The sequence below is a fragment of the Lissotriton vulgaris genome, unplaced genomic scaffold, assembly GCF_964263255.1.
Source record: "Lissotriton vulgaris unplaced genomic scaffold, aLisVul1.2 SCAFFOLD_2720, whole genome shotgun sequence".
In the NCBI taxonomy this organism is placed as follows: domain Eukaryota; kingdom Metazoa; phylum Chordata; class Amphibia; order Caudata; family Salamandridae; genus Lissotriton; species Lissotriton vulgaris.
In genome coordinates, this window is record NW_028251804.1 from 247,849 (window position 1) to 263,448 (window position 15,600).

Here is a 15,600-nt window from a genome sequence, read left to right on the forward strand (position 1 = left end):
AAGATCTGATGGTAGGGTGGTGTCCTGTTGGCGATGGGTGGGTTGCCGGGTAGGGTGCCACATGGGCAGGACGGGATGGGAGCACGGGGCGCGGACTCCGCTAGCTGGGGTCGGCGATAACTCACCCCCCTAGGGCCCTTAAGGCCTTCTGTGGTGGAGACCACAGGTTAGGAGAATGTGTGGTTGGTTTGAGGTTTGGATCGGGGCTGACACTGGGTTTGTAGGCTCTGTCCTGGGGAGTAGGGTTTGGGGTGTTTTTCTTTTCGGAGTTTGTTTCGGGGGGGCAACTGCTTTGGTGGGGATGTGAACTGGCGTTGTTTGACCTGGACTGTTCGCTGCTGGTATGGGGACGTTACCTAGCTTAAAATGCCTAATGTGGAATGTCCGGGGACTACGAACCATGGTCAAGCGCCACAAGGTGCACGCATATCTGGTGCGAAGGGGGGTCCAGGTTGCTATGCTACAAGAGACCCATCTGACAAAATAGGAATGTGCTGCGTTGCAAAAAAGATGGCGGGGCCAGGTGTTCGGCACCACTTACGCGGCATATGCCAGGGGGGTATTGATTTGGGTGAGAGCGGGGATACCGTTTCAGGTGCTGAACCAAGTGGTGGACCCTGATGGCAGGCTTGTAGCGGTGGAGGGGCGGTTGTATGGTAGGGATGTGGTCCTCTGTTGTGTGTATGCGCCAAATACTGATCAGGCCCGATTCTTCGATGGCCTTTCCGGGTCCTTGGCCTCTTTCCTAGCGGGCCCGGTGGTACTTGGGGGGGATTTTAACTCGATTACGGATGTGGTCTTGGACAGGTCTCACCCCCCCCTTGTTGATTCCCCGGTACGTAAGTTGGCCATGCACAGGAAGGACTGGCAGGACAGGTGGGGGTTGCTGGATGTGTGGCGGGAACAGCACGGGGACACCAGGGACTATTCCTTTTACTCAGCTCTCCATGCACTACACGTGAGGATAGATTCAGTGCTCTGTGGCGGGTCCCTGGCCCCATTGATCTCACACACGGAATACTTGGCTAGAACCATTTCGGATCATAATCCTCTATTGGTACATATCCAGTGGCAACGGGAGCGCTCGGCGATTCCAACATGGCGGCTCCGGCCAGACACGTTGGAGGACTCAGTGTTTAGTGAAGCTGTCCAACAGGGCATCGATAATTACTTCGGCGAGAACGAGGGTACGGCCTCGTGTAGGTCCACTGAATGGGATGCGATGAAAGTGGTGGTGAGAGGGGTATGCCTGGGTCGTTTTCGAATGCTCGTACGACTGTGTTGAATGCACTTGCGAAAGCGGAGGAGAATCTGAGAGACTTGGAGCGGCGCAGGCCGGCCAGGCCGGACTTGCAGGCCCTTTTGTTGGAAGCGAAGGAGGTGGTCGCCACCGAAACGCAACGGTTGAGGTGTTACGACTACAGGCAATACACCATCAGAGCGCATGCTGAACGGGATAAGGTGGGCACGCTCTTGGCCAGACTCGCTAACCCTGAACTTAGGGGCTGCCCGGTCCTTAGCATCAACAACGCACTGGGGGAGACGGTATATTCTCAGGCAGCGGTGTTGGAGTGCTTTCGTGTGTATTATGAAGAATTGTACCAGAGTCAGTTGGGAATGGAGGCCCAGGAAATTGCGGAGTACCTAGGGGCGAGGCAACTTCCGGTCCTTGACGAGGAGGACGCGAAAGAGTTGGGCGGTCCGATCACGCTTACTGAAATACGGGCGGCCATTAAAAATATGGCTCGGAATAAAACACCCGGGGTGGACGGGTTACCGATCGAATTTTACCAGCAGTTTGTAGACAGCTTGGCACCCAGACTGCTGGTGGTTTACACGGAGGCTTATGAGTCAGGGGGTTTGCCTGGATCCATGAGGGAGGCTTTGATTGTGCCGCTCCTAAAGCCCGGCAGGGATGCAACGGATGTGAGGTCCTATCGCCCGTTGTCCATGTTGACGGTGGACTATAAAATCCTGAGCCGGATTCTGGCCGCCAGGCTGGCTCCACACATGACGGGCCTGGTACACAGGGATCAGGCGGGGTTTATCCCCACGAGGAGCACAGCGTTGAATATCCATCGCCTGGTTGGGATAATGGACGCCGTTCTGGACGAAGATGGGACCCAAGCGGTCTTATCAGTGGACATTGAGAAGGCATTCGATAGTTTGGAGTGGGTCTTTCTGGATGGAGTGCTGGAGAGGTTTGGCATAGGTGATGGGTTCCGCCGGTGGACGAGGGTTTTGTACTCCTCGGCGACGGCGCGGGTACGTTTGGGTGGATTGGTGTCTGCGGCATACCCGGTGGGTAGGGGCACGAGACAGGGGTGCTCCCTTTCCCCCCTCCTGTTCACTCTGGCGATGGAACCCTTGGCGGTCCACGCTTGGTCGGGCGACAGATACGCGGGGATAAATAGCGGCGGGCGGCTACATCACATCTCGCTATATGCGGATGACCTGTTGCTGTATTTAGACGATACGGAGCGGGCCCTGGAAGGAGCGATGGACCTGTTGTCGGAGTTTGGCCAGTTGTCGGGCCTTAAGGTCAACTGGGCGAAGACCTGTGTGTTCCCGCTGAGAGCGGAGTCGCCCTGCCCTGCTCGTGACTTAGGAGTGGTCTGGGAGCCATCTTGCTTCACTTATCTGGGAGTCCGTATCTACCATGTGACCACGGACCTATTAGAAGGCAATATTGGTCGGTGCGTTTGGGCGCTGAGGGGCAGCGTGTCCTTCTGGTCGACCCTCCCGCTGACGGTACTAGGTAGGATTGCTCTCTTGAAAATGGTGGCGCTCCCCCGACTCCTGTACTACTTCCGGACGCTACCCATTTGGATTCCTCAGAGGATCTTTAGGGACCTGAGGACGATGATTATTGGTTTCCTGTGGGGGCATGGCCGCCGTAGAGTGGCTCTGAGTACGTTGCTACGACCCAAGATTGAGGGGGGGATGGCTGTTCCTGATTTTGAACTGTATTACTTGGCGGCGCAACTCCAGGTTCTCACGCAACATGTGGCCCGGGTGTTTAGGGGACCGGAGTGTGATCGAGAGTTGGGGATACAGCGCCATGTGCTGTCTTATATCGTTATGCAGCAGAGGCTGGAGCTGCGGGCCTCACTATGGAGGAACGGACGCTCAGGCTGTGCTGGCAGAGGAGTCTTAGGAGGGCGAGGGCGACTCGGCCTTATGCGCCGGAAATTCCGATTGGCATGCTGACGGCCCTACCACACGGGGGCGATTGGTCCCCTTTGCTGGAATGGGAGGAGGCGGGACTTCAGGTGGTGGGAGACCTGTATATCGATGGGACTTTGGTGCCCTTCGGAGTACTTCAGGAACAGTTCGGGCTGTCTGACGGGGGTTATCTCTTGCATGCGGCGGTGGTAGCGGCTATACAGAAGCACTGGAAGGGAGGGCTCATGGAACCGGACACAACCATGGCGTGCCAGTATGTGGTGATGGCAGCGGGCACCTTTAAGGCTGTGACCTGCCTCCATAACAGGATGTTGCACGAGGGACTGGAACCGCTTCAGGGGCTCAAAGCTAAATGGGAGGAGAGTGTGGGCAGGCCCATTCCGGACACGGTATGGAGCCATATCTTACGGCGCACGTGGAAAGGCACGAGGAATGCGCGTTTCCAACAAGTGCATTTCTTTGTGCTACATAGGGCCTATCTGACTCCGGAAAAAATACGGCGGTACTTCCAGGTGCAGGACGCATGGTGCCCGAGGTGTTCGTCTCCGGAGGCGGACATGGATCATTTGTTTTGGGGTTGTCCGCATTTGAAGGCCTATTGGTCAGAGGTGGGGGACCTCCTAAACGATGTGACCGACAGGGAGGTGGACTTCGACATGGCGGCGTGTCTGTTGCTCTGGTTCCCGCACACCAAACACACTAAGGTGACGAGCAAATTTATTGACCTGGGTTTGATACTGGCACAAAGAGAGATCTCATGGCATTGGAAGTCCAGGGGCGGGCCGTCAGTGAGGAGGTGGAAGAATGAATTGCTGCGGTGGTCTGAATGTGAGAGTGTGCTCCGAATGAAGCAGGCTGTCAAGCTTGGTAATGAGAAAGCCTTGGATACAGCGCGTGCGTGGGAATTGGTGGTGCAAGCCTTGCGTGATGCGTTAGTGGAAGATGAGGACTGAGTGGATGGGACCTGTGGACACTGCGAGGCATACTAACTCAGAGTTGTCATTGACACTGTAGCGGGATACATACTACACTTAAGAACAGGACACACACCATTAGCAGTTGCCGGGGAGGGGTCACTGGGGGGCTGTTTAGTGGGAGTTCGGGGTGGGCCGGAAGCCAGGGGGTTGGTTGACCGCGATGGCGACTCTGAGCTGAGAAGGGCCTGTGGGGCTTAGGCGATGAGTGGGAGGTGGCAGAGGGGCGCGGGTCAGATACGGTAGGCCCTCAGAGCGCGGGGCGGGTTTGGAGGCGGCTAGTAGCATTGACCTGCATAAGTGGGATGGCTGACGCTGTTATTTGTTGTGGGTGGGGGGGTAAAATGCAGATACGTAAATTGTTCTTTCGACCATTGTCCCAAAGGGACACTCACCGTGATGCCTTCCTGCTAATTAAGGTACTACGCCGCCCGGCCTCCGGGATGCGGGCTGAATGGCTGTGTATGGAATACGTTTTAATGATTGAACGGGGGGACATTACGAGTGGACTGGTTGAGCCATTGTATTCTGTGGTTTCTAATTCTGCAATAAAAACTAATTAAAAAAAAAAAAAAGTATCTTCACAGTGCCAGACTAGAGTCAAGCTCAACAGGGACTACTTTCCCTGCTGATTCTGTCAAGCTGGTTCCCTTGGCTGTGGTTTCGCTAGATAGTAGATAGGGACAGTGGAAATCTCATTCATCCATTCATGCACGTCACTAATTAGAAAACGAGGCATTTGGGTATTTCTGTACCACCTCGCGGTGGCTCATTCTGGGTTATTATGCTGCCCATCATCGTCAAATCGGTTTTGCTTCCAACAATACAACATTCTTTCGCTCCGGAGTACAGCCACACTGAACGCTGTCCTTACTGGAAAAGGGATCACATATAGGCCAGAGATAGTACTCCCTGCAGAACTATTCCAACAATTTAAAATTGTCTACGAACAGTCCGGAGAAATTAAGGTATGATTAGCAGGACATCAATAATCAATGTGTGGTAATTATGTGTATGTAATTCTTTGAGACCTATTCATAATTCAAGACATTTCAATAAGTATGATGTACACATTTATATCTAAATTGATATAAGCACACATCTATAAAAAATACACATCTACAATTTGCACATCTAACTAGAAAATGGACATCTATAAAATTCTAAAAATTCACATCTATAACATTCACATCTATACTCAATCTTGTGTCAACTATAAACTAATATGTTAAAACAGTATGCTTTATAAGGGTGACATGTGTGCTGCAATAAAGTGTACATCTCAGTTTAACCTTGATACTCAATTGTCCATAAACACTTGGCACATTTTAAGAGTGTCCATTAAAGTAGTCAGGCAATCATTTTTCTTGAATGGGAATGACATTTGCAGACCTAGATCAGCTGGGACAACATCATTACATTGAGTCCAAATACCACGACATCCTGCGATAAAGCCATGACATTTTACAGGGGTGCATTTTGTGAGATCTTTGATTTGCTGTGCCAGATCCTGATAGTATTCAACTTTACTCTCAAACGCTAATTCAAGAGAATTCTGAGAGTTTTCATAACAAATTGAAACATCAATCACTACAGCTGTACCATTTTTGGTAAACACTACATCTAGTTTTCATAGTTCACCTTGATTATTCTTAACATGAGGTTTCCTATATGCCATCCAACCACACCTTTTTGCTCTATCAATGAGCAATTACAGAATTTTATTATGTCTTTTTATCCTAATAATGTCCTTGGTTTTAGGACATGGTTTTAGGACATGCGCCTGAAATATGTGGAATTGTTTCGCAAACATCATTACAATACCCACATGTAGCAAATGTACGATTTCTTCCACTAGTGATGGTTTCTCTAGTATAATAAACATTTGCTCTTAACATCAGCGCAGCTATGTACTGATTTTCTTTCATTTTGTTATGCTTGCTGATCCAGAGGTTTGAGGTTGGATTACTTTCTGAGCATTTTATACCATCACCTTGGACAGGGAGATTTGCCCATTTCTCAAATTCTTCTTTTCTCCGATCAAATGTTGCAAACAAATTCATTGACATTGATCCACATTCGGTCCATCACCTGTTGTTTTTGCAAATACCGCTATAAGTGTACTGGGGATGCCCAGACGTGGGTCCCAGGCACTCCACACCACTGGAGTCAAGCTAGCCGGGCTGATGAGAGGTGTTACCTCGAAACCGGTCTGGTCCTCAGATGCTTGATTCCGTTCTGGGAAAGACATGGCTTTTGTAGTTCAGACTGGACTGTTCCCATGGGGCACAGGGTCAGAGCTGATTTGCATATCGCCATTGTCTAACCCGGGGTGGTGTGGAGTGCAAAAAAACGATGGATTAGGACCCAGATCTTTTGACTGGGTTGAATGTGTGACATTGATCCACATTCGGTCCATCACCTGTTGTTTTTGCAAATACCGCTATAAGTGTACTGGGAATGCCCAGACGTGGGTCCAGGCACTCCACACCACTGGAGTCAAGCTAGCCGGGCTGATGAGAGGTGTTACCTCGAAACCGGTCCGGTCCTCGGATGCTTGATTCCGTTCTGGGAAAGACATGGCTTTTGTAGTTCGGACTGGACTGTTCCCATGGGGCACAGGGTCAGAGCTGATTTGCATATCGCCATTGTCTAACCCGGGGTGGTGTGGAGTGCAAAAAAACGATGGATTAGGACCCAGATCTTTTGACTGGGTTGAATGTGTGACATTGATCCACATTCGGTCCATCACCTGTTGTTTTTGCAAATACCGCTATAAGTGTACTGGGGATGCCCAGACGTGGGTCCCAGGCACTCCACACCACTGGAGTCAAGCTAGCCGGGCTGATGAGAGGTGTTACCTCAAAACCGGTCCGGTCCTCGGATGCTTGATTCCGTTCTGGGAAAGACATGGCTTTTGTAGTTCGGACTGGACTGTTCCCATGGGGCACAGGGTCAGAGCTGATTTGCATATCGCCATTGTCTAACCCGGGGTGGTGTGGAGTGCAAAAAAACGATGGATTAGGACCCAGATCTTTTGACTGAGTTGAATGTGTGACATTGATCCACATTCGGTCCATCACCTGTTGTTTTTGCAAATACCGCTATAAGTGTACTGGGGATGCCCAGACGTGGGTCCCAGGCACTCCACACCACTGGAGTCAAGCTAGCCAGGCTGATGAGAGGTGTTACCTCGAAACCGGTCCAGTCCTCGGATGCTTGATTCCGTTCTGGGAAAGACATGGCTTTTGTAGTTCGGACTGGACTGTTCCCATGGGGCACAGGGTCAGAGCTGATTTGCATATCGCCATTGTCTAACCCGGGGTGGTGTGGAGTGCAAAAAAACGATGGATTAGGACCCAGATCTTTTGACTGGGTTGAATGTGTGACATTGATCCACATTCGGTCCATCACCTGTTGTTTTTGCAAATACCGCTAACAAATTCAAAGCATAACTCAGAAACCTACTGTCTCAAATGCTGAGTTTGTGCGTTTTGATGATGTTATCAGTTTTTTCATTTATTATTTCTCCTGTATACATGAATGAATGAGCTATGTACAGATCTGGAGCTGCCCTGAGATACAATAAACTGTTGACTTTATTTAGACCAATTGTTGTACATAGTTTGGTATACTGAGGCCCCCAAATTATCTTTTCAAATATAGGAGACCATCACATGTGTATGCAGGAAGGTGTAGAAAATGTATGACATACTTTTTTATTGTTTGATCCAGAACATATAAAGTTTTAGCTTCTGTTCCGGTCATTTCCAATTTAAATGACAGTTTAGGGACCAAGTACTGACATAAAATTGCTATTTTGTGCGTGGGCTTCAGTGGTAGATTATCAAGTTTTCGAGCCCAATTGACAAGAGCCTCATTAATTTTGTTGTTGCTTGCATGGCCAGTGTGTGGATCAAAGAGAGTCATAGTTACTCCTGCTGTTTACCCGCACTTCATTTAATTTCTTCACTTTGACATTCAGAGCACTGGGCAGAAATCACATTGGATCAACACCCCCCTCGGGCCTTCGCGATGCTTTGTTTTAATTAAACAGTCGGATTCCCCTGGTCTGAACCAGTTCTAAGTCAGCTGCTATGCGCTGGCCGAGGCAGACTGCCGGCCCCACGCCCCTGCTGCAAATAGTGGGACGGCCCGGCGTGAGATTTACACCATCTCTCCCGGATTTCAAGGACCAGAGAGCTCAACGGACGCCACTGGAACCGCAAGGTTTTCTAAGGCTCGGGTCCCTCTCTCGGGGCAAACCCATTCCAGGGTGCCCGGCCCTTCACCAAGAAAAGAGAACTCTCCCCGGGGCTCCCGCCGGCTTCTCCGGGATCGTTTGCATTACCACATTGGACACGCAAGGGCGTCCGTCTCCGCCACTCTGGGTTCGGTGATCTGAACCTGACTCCCTTTCGATTGGCTGAGGGCAACAGAGGCAATCGCCTGTCCCTTCTGAACGGCGCTCGCCCAGGCAACAGAGGCCATCGCCTGTCCCTTCTGAACGGCGCTCGCCCATCTCTTAGGACCTATGTTCAACTGCTGTTCATATGGAACCCTTCTCCACTTCGGCCTTCAAAGTTCTCATTTGAATATTTGCTACTACCACCAAGATCTACACCTGCGGTGTCGCTACCCAGGCCCTCGCCCCGGGCTACCGTGCTCATCGCTGTGGCCCTCCTACTCATCGCGGCTTAGCTACTGCGGCTCTCAGCGACGGCGACAACTGAGTATCGGCCTGCCACTCCTGCGCCACCCTTTTACAGGGCTAGTTGATTCGGCAGGTGAGTTGTTACACACTCCTTAGCAGATTGAGACTTCCACGGCCACTGTCCTGCTGTCTATTTCAACCAACACCTTTTCTGGGGTCTGATGAGCGTTGGCATCGGGCACCTTAACCCGGCGTTCTGTTCATCCCGCAGCGCCAATCCTCCTTATCAAAAGTGGCCCACTAGGCACTCACATTACATGGCCGGCTCCACGCAAGCAAGCCGGGCTTCTTACCCATTTAAAGTTTGAGAATAGGTTGAGATCGTTTCGGCCCCAAGACGTCTAACCATTCGCTTTACCAGGTAAAACTGGGGGCTCTGATTTGCACATCAGCTGTCCGTCGCCGAACGGCCTGAGCTGTGCCAGCTGGCTGGCGATCAGCCCACCACCACATTTGCCCGGGTCAGAGGCACTGGAAGGGAATAGCCAGGCGGCTCCCTATCCTGCACACCTCACACCGAGAGGAGCCGGGCTCCCCTTGCAGGGCCTCGGCCCCTTCTCTTCCAGGCCGCCCTGCCGCATGATGCCGCCGGTCGTCCGGAACCCGGACAGGCCGGGACTTGGGTTCAGGAGGGCCCAGCCGGTGCCAGGGCCATTTCGAGGGAGGGGCGGTACCAGCACGGGGATGCACTGCCATTCAGTTTCCCCCCACCGCTGGGGGGTTGTGCCGATTGAGCTTGGGTTCCGTCTCAGTCATGCATCAGTCGAGCATTGGTTGAGCCTTCCCGAAGTCCCGGTCCTCACCCGAGCGCCCCATGCAGCCGCGGTCCGCTCTGCCGGCCGGGGCGCTGCAGGGCAGGGCGGGGCCCTATGCCTAGGAGGCGGCTGAGGGCTTCAGGCTGGTGCCGTCCGTTGCTCCGCCGTTAATGACCCTTCCGCAAGTTCACCTATGGAAACCTTGTTATGACTTTCACTTCCTCTAGATAGTCAAGTTTGATCGTCATTTGGCGCTCCGGTTGGCTGTTGCCGACCTCCGACGGGGCCGAACCGAGGACCTCACTAAACCATCCAATCGGTAGTAGCAACAGGCAGTGTGTACAAAGGGCAGGGACTTAATCAACGCAAGCTTATGACCCGCACTTACTGGGAGTTTCTCGTTCATGGGAAATAATTGCAATCCCCAATCCTTATCACAAACGGGGTTCAGCGGGTTACCCTTACCTGTCGGCGAAGGGTAGACACACGCTGATCCATTCAGTGTAGTGCGCGTGCAGCCCCGGGCATCTAAGGACATTACATACCTGTTATTGCTCGATCTTTTGTGGCTAAACGCCACTTGTCCCTCTAAGAAGTTGGACACCAACTGCTGGGGGTCGCGTAACTAGTTAGCATGGAGTAGTCTCGCTTGTTATCGGAATTACCCATACAAATCGCTCCACCAACTAGTAAGAATGGCCATGCACCACCACCCACAGAATCGAGAAAAAGCTATCAATCTGTCAATCCTTTCCGTGTCCGGGCCGGGGGAGGTTTCCAGTGTTGAGTCAAATTAAGCCGCAGGCTCCACCCCTGGTGGTGCCCTTCCGTCAATTCCTTCATGTTTTAGCTTTGCAACCGTACTCCCCACAGAACCCAAAGACTTTGGTTTCCCGGAAGCTGCTCGGCGGGTCATGGGGATAACTTTGCCAGGTAGCTGGTCGGCATTGTTTATGGTCGGAACTACGACGGTATCTGATCGTCTTTGAACTTCCAACTTTCGTTCTTGATTAATGAAAACATTCTTGACAAATGCTTTCGCTTTGGTTCGTCTTGCGTTGGTCCAAGAATTTCACCTCTATCGGCACAATACGAATGCCCCCGGCCGTCCCTCTCAATCATGGCCCCAGTTACGAAAACCAACAAAATAGAACCGGAGTCCTATTCCATTATTCCCAGCTGAAGTATTCAGGCAACCGGCCTGCTCTGAACACTCTAATTGTAAACGATTCGGACCCCCAGGACACTCAGGGACCGATTCAAAGAACTAACTTAAGACAAAATCCTAAACTTACTACTTTTGGTATTCACAGAAGTTAGGATTTTGTCATAAGTTTGTCTTAAGACAAACTTAAGACAGACTTAAGACAGACTTAAGTTAGGATTTTGTCTTAAGTCTGTCTTGAGTTTGTCTTAGGACAAATTTAAGACAAAATCCTAACTTCTGTGAATACCAAAAGTAGTAAGTTTAGGATTTTGTCTTAAATTAGTTCTGTGAATCGGCCCCATAGTCAAGAGCATCAAGGGGCGCCAAGAGGTAGGGGCTGGGACAGGCGGTAGCTCACCTCGCGGCGGACTGCCAGCTCGATCCCAAGATCCAACTACAAACTTTTTAACAGCAGCAACTTTAATATACACTATTGGATCTGGAATTACCATGTCTACTGGCACCCGGCTTGCCATCCAATAGATCCTCGTTAAAGGATTTAAAGTGTACTCATTCCAATTACAGGGTCTCCAAAGAGTCCTGTTTTGTTATTTTTCGTCACTACCTCCCCAAGTCGGGAGTGTGTAATTTGCGCACCTGCTGCCTTCCTTGGATGTGGTAGCCATTTCTCAGGCTCCCTCTCCGGAATCGAACCGTGATTCCCCGTTACCCTTGGTCACCATGGTGGGCACAGAAAGTACCATCGAACATTGATAGGGCAGACATCCAAATGTACCATCACGGGGACGTGCGATTGGATTGAGACTATCTAGAGTCACCAAAGCGGACGTGCAAGCCCGGATTGGTCTTGGTCTGATAAATGCACGCATCCCAGGAGGTCAGCACTCGTCGTCATGTGTTAGTTCTAGAATTACCACAGTTTTTGAAGTAAATGATGGAGCGATCAAAAGAACCATAACTGATTTCATGAGCCATTCACAGTTTCACTGTACCGGCCGTGTGTACTTAAACCAGCATGGCTTAATCTTTGAGAAAAGCATATGCTACTGGCAGGATCAACCAGGTAGCCGCACCTGCTGACGGGCTGGGGCTGCGTGCCCATCTCCCCGACCGGCAACCTTAACGCACCCCTCCCTCTCTGGAGCCTGCTAGTGGAGAGGTGCAGTCGCATGGGCACGGGCAGGCCCAGCAGTCTCCCCCGGGAGGGTGAGGCAGGCCGAGTCACAGTGTAGGAACTGAGTTCACCAGATCCCCTGTGGGTAGCTTGGCCCGAGCAGGAAGGCACCCGAAGCATAGGTGTTAAGTGACTACACAGCACACACAACCGCTGAGACAATAAATGCACGCAAAGACTGAGACCACACCAATATACTTGATTCAAATAAATACGTTTTATCTAAGATCAAGATCAGGGCAATCAAAAATCACAGTAGTAATAACTCATTACCTTTCCTTAAAAACGCATGTTTTTCATTACTTGGCCATAAATACATAAATAAATAAATATTAAATAGTAAATAACTGTAGGCCCTTCATATAATTCTGTAATAGACAGGATCAAAACATTTCATTAGGTAATAGCATTTCATTGCTGAGCAATACACATTTCCTTGTGTCAGAAATCCGCAGGCTATTAAACAAGAACTTAACCCTTCATGTGGCTAGAGTAAAACAGTTCATTAATTAGCAGTAAACCACTTTGAGTAGAACTCATCACTTCCTCAGGCCAGGGTAAACATCTCTTTAACCACGGAGAACATCACATCAATAATAACCAGCGCAGCAGGTAAGGATAAACACTGCTTTACCCTGATAATCAAGGCATCCAGCACAGTTGAGCATTTCATCTTATTCAAACTAGGCCAGGCAAAAAGCTAACGTGACTGGCACTTTACTGTACTCTAAGCAGGGGTTAACTCTTTTACCATAGGGCCCTCACAGTGTCTAGGGGCCCTGGCCCCGGTCCAGCACTCCAGAGGGGCCAAATAGGTTCAACGGGGCCCAGTCTTAAGTTTTCCCCAGGGAGGGGCGAACTCTGTGCCTCCACCGGCCTTCCCCCCTCCTCCCCGGGGGTTTACCTCACTCTTCGGCCCACTCCGGGCCCTTGAGACGATTCTGGCCGGCCTCGGGAGGGAGGGGGGCCGATCCAAAGGGGCCCACCCGGTTCCGCCGCTCCACCTGAGGCTGATGGGGGTTCTCGCTCTCTTCGGGCTTTCCTGGGCCTGGCTGCACCCGTGGACCGATGGGGGCGTGCCGCCAGCTGCCAATCAGAGCACGGCGGGGGCAGAGTCACTTCCGACGCCCCCATCACGTGAGGATAGCAGGATGGCTTCAGGCCTAGTAGGGCCTAGCGTGGCCCAGTGCAACAATGTGGCGGCCTTCTCCTGGCTCCCAGGGGCCGCTGTGGGGGGTGATGAGGTCGGCGCTTTAGAAGCAGCCGCGACCAGCGTTTGGGGCTCCGGTGAGGCGGCAAGGGCCACGGCGGTGAGTGAGGCCGCTAGTGCTCTTCAGGCATAGCGAGGGGGGGGGGAATTGCAAGGTTCCGAGGCCCACCACAGTGCGGTGCCAGCAACAGGCTGACGATCGTAGCGCCGTGAGGAGCAGAGCGCTCGAAGGGTAGTAGCGCTTCAGCGGCGTCAGGATACCGGGAGCCAGCGCTTAGCAGAGATAGCGCTTGGGGCCACAGCTCTTCAGGGCACAATAGTCTCTAGCACCCCAGCGCTTCAGGACATCGCGCTTCAGGGCAGCAAGGGCACTGGACTCACAGCGCTTCTCAGCAATGGCGCTTCAGGGGTATAGCGCTTTGGGGGCAGCCACTGTCTCTAGCTTCCCAGCGCTTCACAGTTCAGGCAGTATAGGCAAGGCAGAACAGCAGAGGGGATGAGACAGGACAGTGCAGGGGCCCAGGTTGAGGTAGAGGGGCGCAAAGTGGACCCAGCCCTGTACCTGGTTGATCCCCAGTAGTCCTGTGGCAGTCAGGTGGGTTTCTTCTTTGGCGCGAGATGGTTCCTGCGCCCTTGTGCAGTAGATTCTTGGTTTCCTGAGGAGGGGGGGTTTGAGTTGAAGGCTTCCCTCTGCAGGTCACTTCAGATGTTCCCTGGGTTCCCCTCCCGCTGGGCCAGATCAGTGGGCTAGTTCAGTGTTCCTTGGTGGGCAGTGTCTAAACCCTATCACCCCCAGTGGTGTAGGTTTCTGACTAGGCCCTACCGCCTAAATCTCCTGCTTAGGGTCCCCCAGGTCAGTGATGACCCAACTGACTAGAAAGTTTTCCCTCCCGTTCCTTTTATAGTGGCAGTTGGCAGTTGGTGACCACTCCCCTATTATGGGCAGGCAGGCAGGCTGGCATTGAAATGAAATTAAATTAAATGAACAGAAGATTTATTAAGCGCTACAGCTGCCCTGAGGCGTCCAGGCGCTACAATGTTTAGGGGTTCCAGCCAGCTCCTGGCTACTGGAGTGCGTCTAACAAGACCATGCTGCGGTAGCAGGGGTCAGTGTCAGCCATGTTGGGGGAAGAGAGCACCTGCACCTTAGCATTGGTTGGCAATGGGAAGGTGCCCAGAGACCTAAGGCCAACAAAAAGAGGGCGGAAAAAAACCAGGGAAAGACCACCCTAGGGCTGACAGGTCTAACACACAGCCATAGTGAGACACAGGGGTGCCGGAGCCTGGCATTGACTGTACCACGTGGTACAGTCGTTCTGAGCTTCTGTGGAAATGTGCTGGGCAGAGAGGGGTGACGGCATGGCACGTGAGGCCTTCGGACCTGCTGGACAGCAGCATCCATGGGCCTGGCACCACCCGACCCCTTCCGCTCAAGTCAGACCACTGGGGGGCATGAGCTGCCGGGGCTGCTCGGCCTTTGCTCTGTCCATGCGGGGTGTAAGCACTTTGCTTGAAAGAACTGCCGAGGCTAGCCAAGCAGTCCATCCCTAAACAGACCGGGAGTGCCCAATCGATCAGACTACGGCTGGGGCATCCCCTTGGCAGGCCACCATGCTCAGGGTGTATGCTGGCTAAGCATCCCTGCATGTCCAAGGGCACGCAGACTTGGAGAAAAAGGACCATCGGGAAGGGGCTGAGAGGCAGGTGTGTACCCGGGCCCCAGGGGGCCCGGGTGCTGCCTTCCCCTGTCTCAGCATCGCCGGACCTCACGGAGGTCTGACTGAGGAAACTCGGAGAAAAAGGACCATCGGAAAGGGGTTGAGAGGCAGGTGCATTCCCTGGCCCTTGGGGGCCCCGGCGGGTGGGCCCAGGTTCTGCCTTCCCCTGCTTCAGAATCGTCGGACCTCATGGAGGTGTGATTCACCCTCTCTCTAGTAATCATGAGGAAAATGACCCCCCTTTCTTGTAATCCATGCACACGAGGTGACAGAGGGGACCCAAGATGAGAAAGTACCCGATCTTCAGAGCACCCGACCCGGGACCCGGCAGGGCCGCTGGACCCAGCTGGGGCTCCCAGGCAGGAAGGCACAGGGGAAGCCTCCCCAGGCCTGCCCAAAACCATCCCAGGCACCCTGCCACGCAGCTGGACTGAGGACGAAGCCCGGGGCCACAGGGCGCCCCGGAACCCAGTCGAGCAAGGGGAGGCTCCCCGGGCATGATGGAACCCCGCCCGGGGCCTTTGGCAGGGCAGCAGACCAGGGGACGGCCCAGGCCTAGTAATCAAAAATAAGTCTTTAAAATAGTAGAAAATAGCTTAGTTCAATGTAGATGGTAAATGCAAAACTTTACTCTCAAAGTACCTTTGGTGTGTCATGCAATGCAAACAAAAGGGTCAATGGGAAGTTGATGCCTGGTTCCT

General features: G+C 52.4%; 1 protein-coding gene and 1 pseudogene across 1 annotated transcript in view; one reads left to right on the top strand and one right to left on the bottom strand.

Moving 5' to 3' along the window:
• LOC147662762 (collagen alpha-1(XII) chain-like) overlaps positions 1-15,600 on the top strand; it is a 185,659-nt gene that overhangs the window by 137,227 nt on the left and 32,832 nt on the right. The gene's annotated exons all lie outside the window — the stretch shown is intronic.
• On the bottom strand, positions 9,798-11,863 carry LOC147662763 (18S ribosomal RNA; annotated as a pseudogene).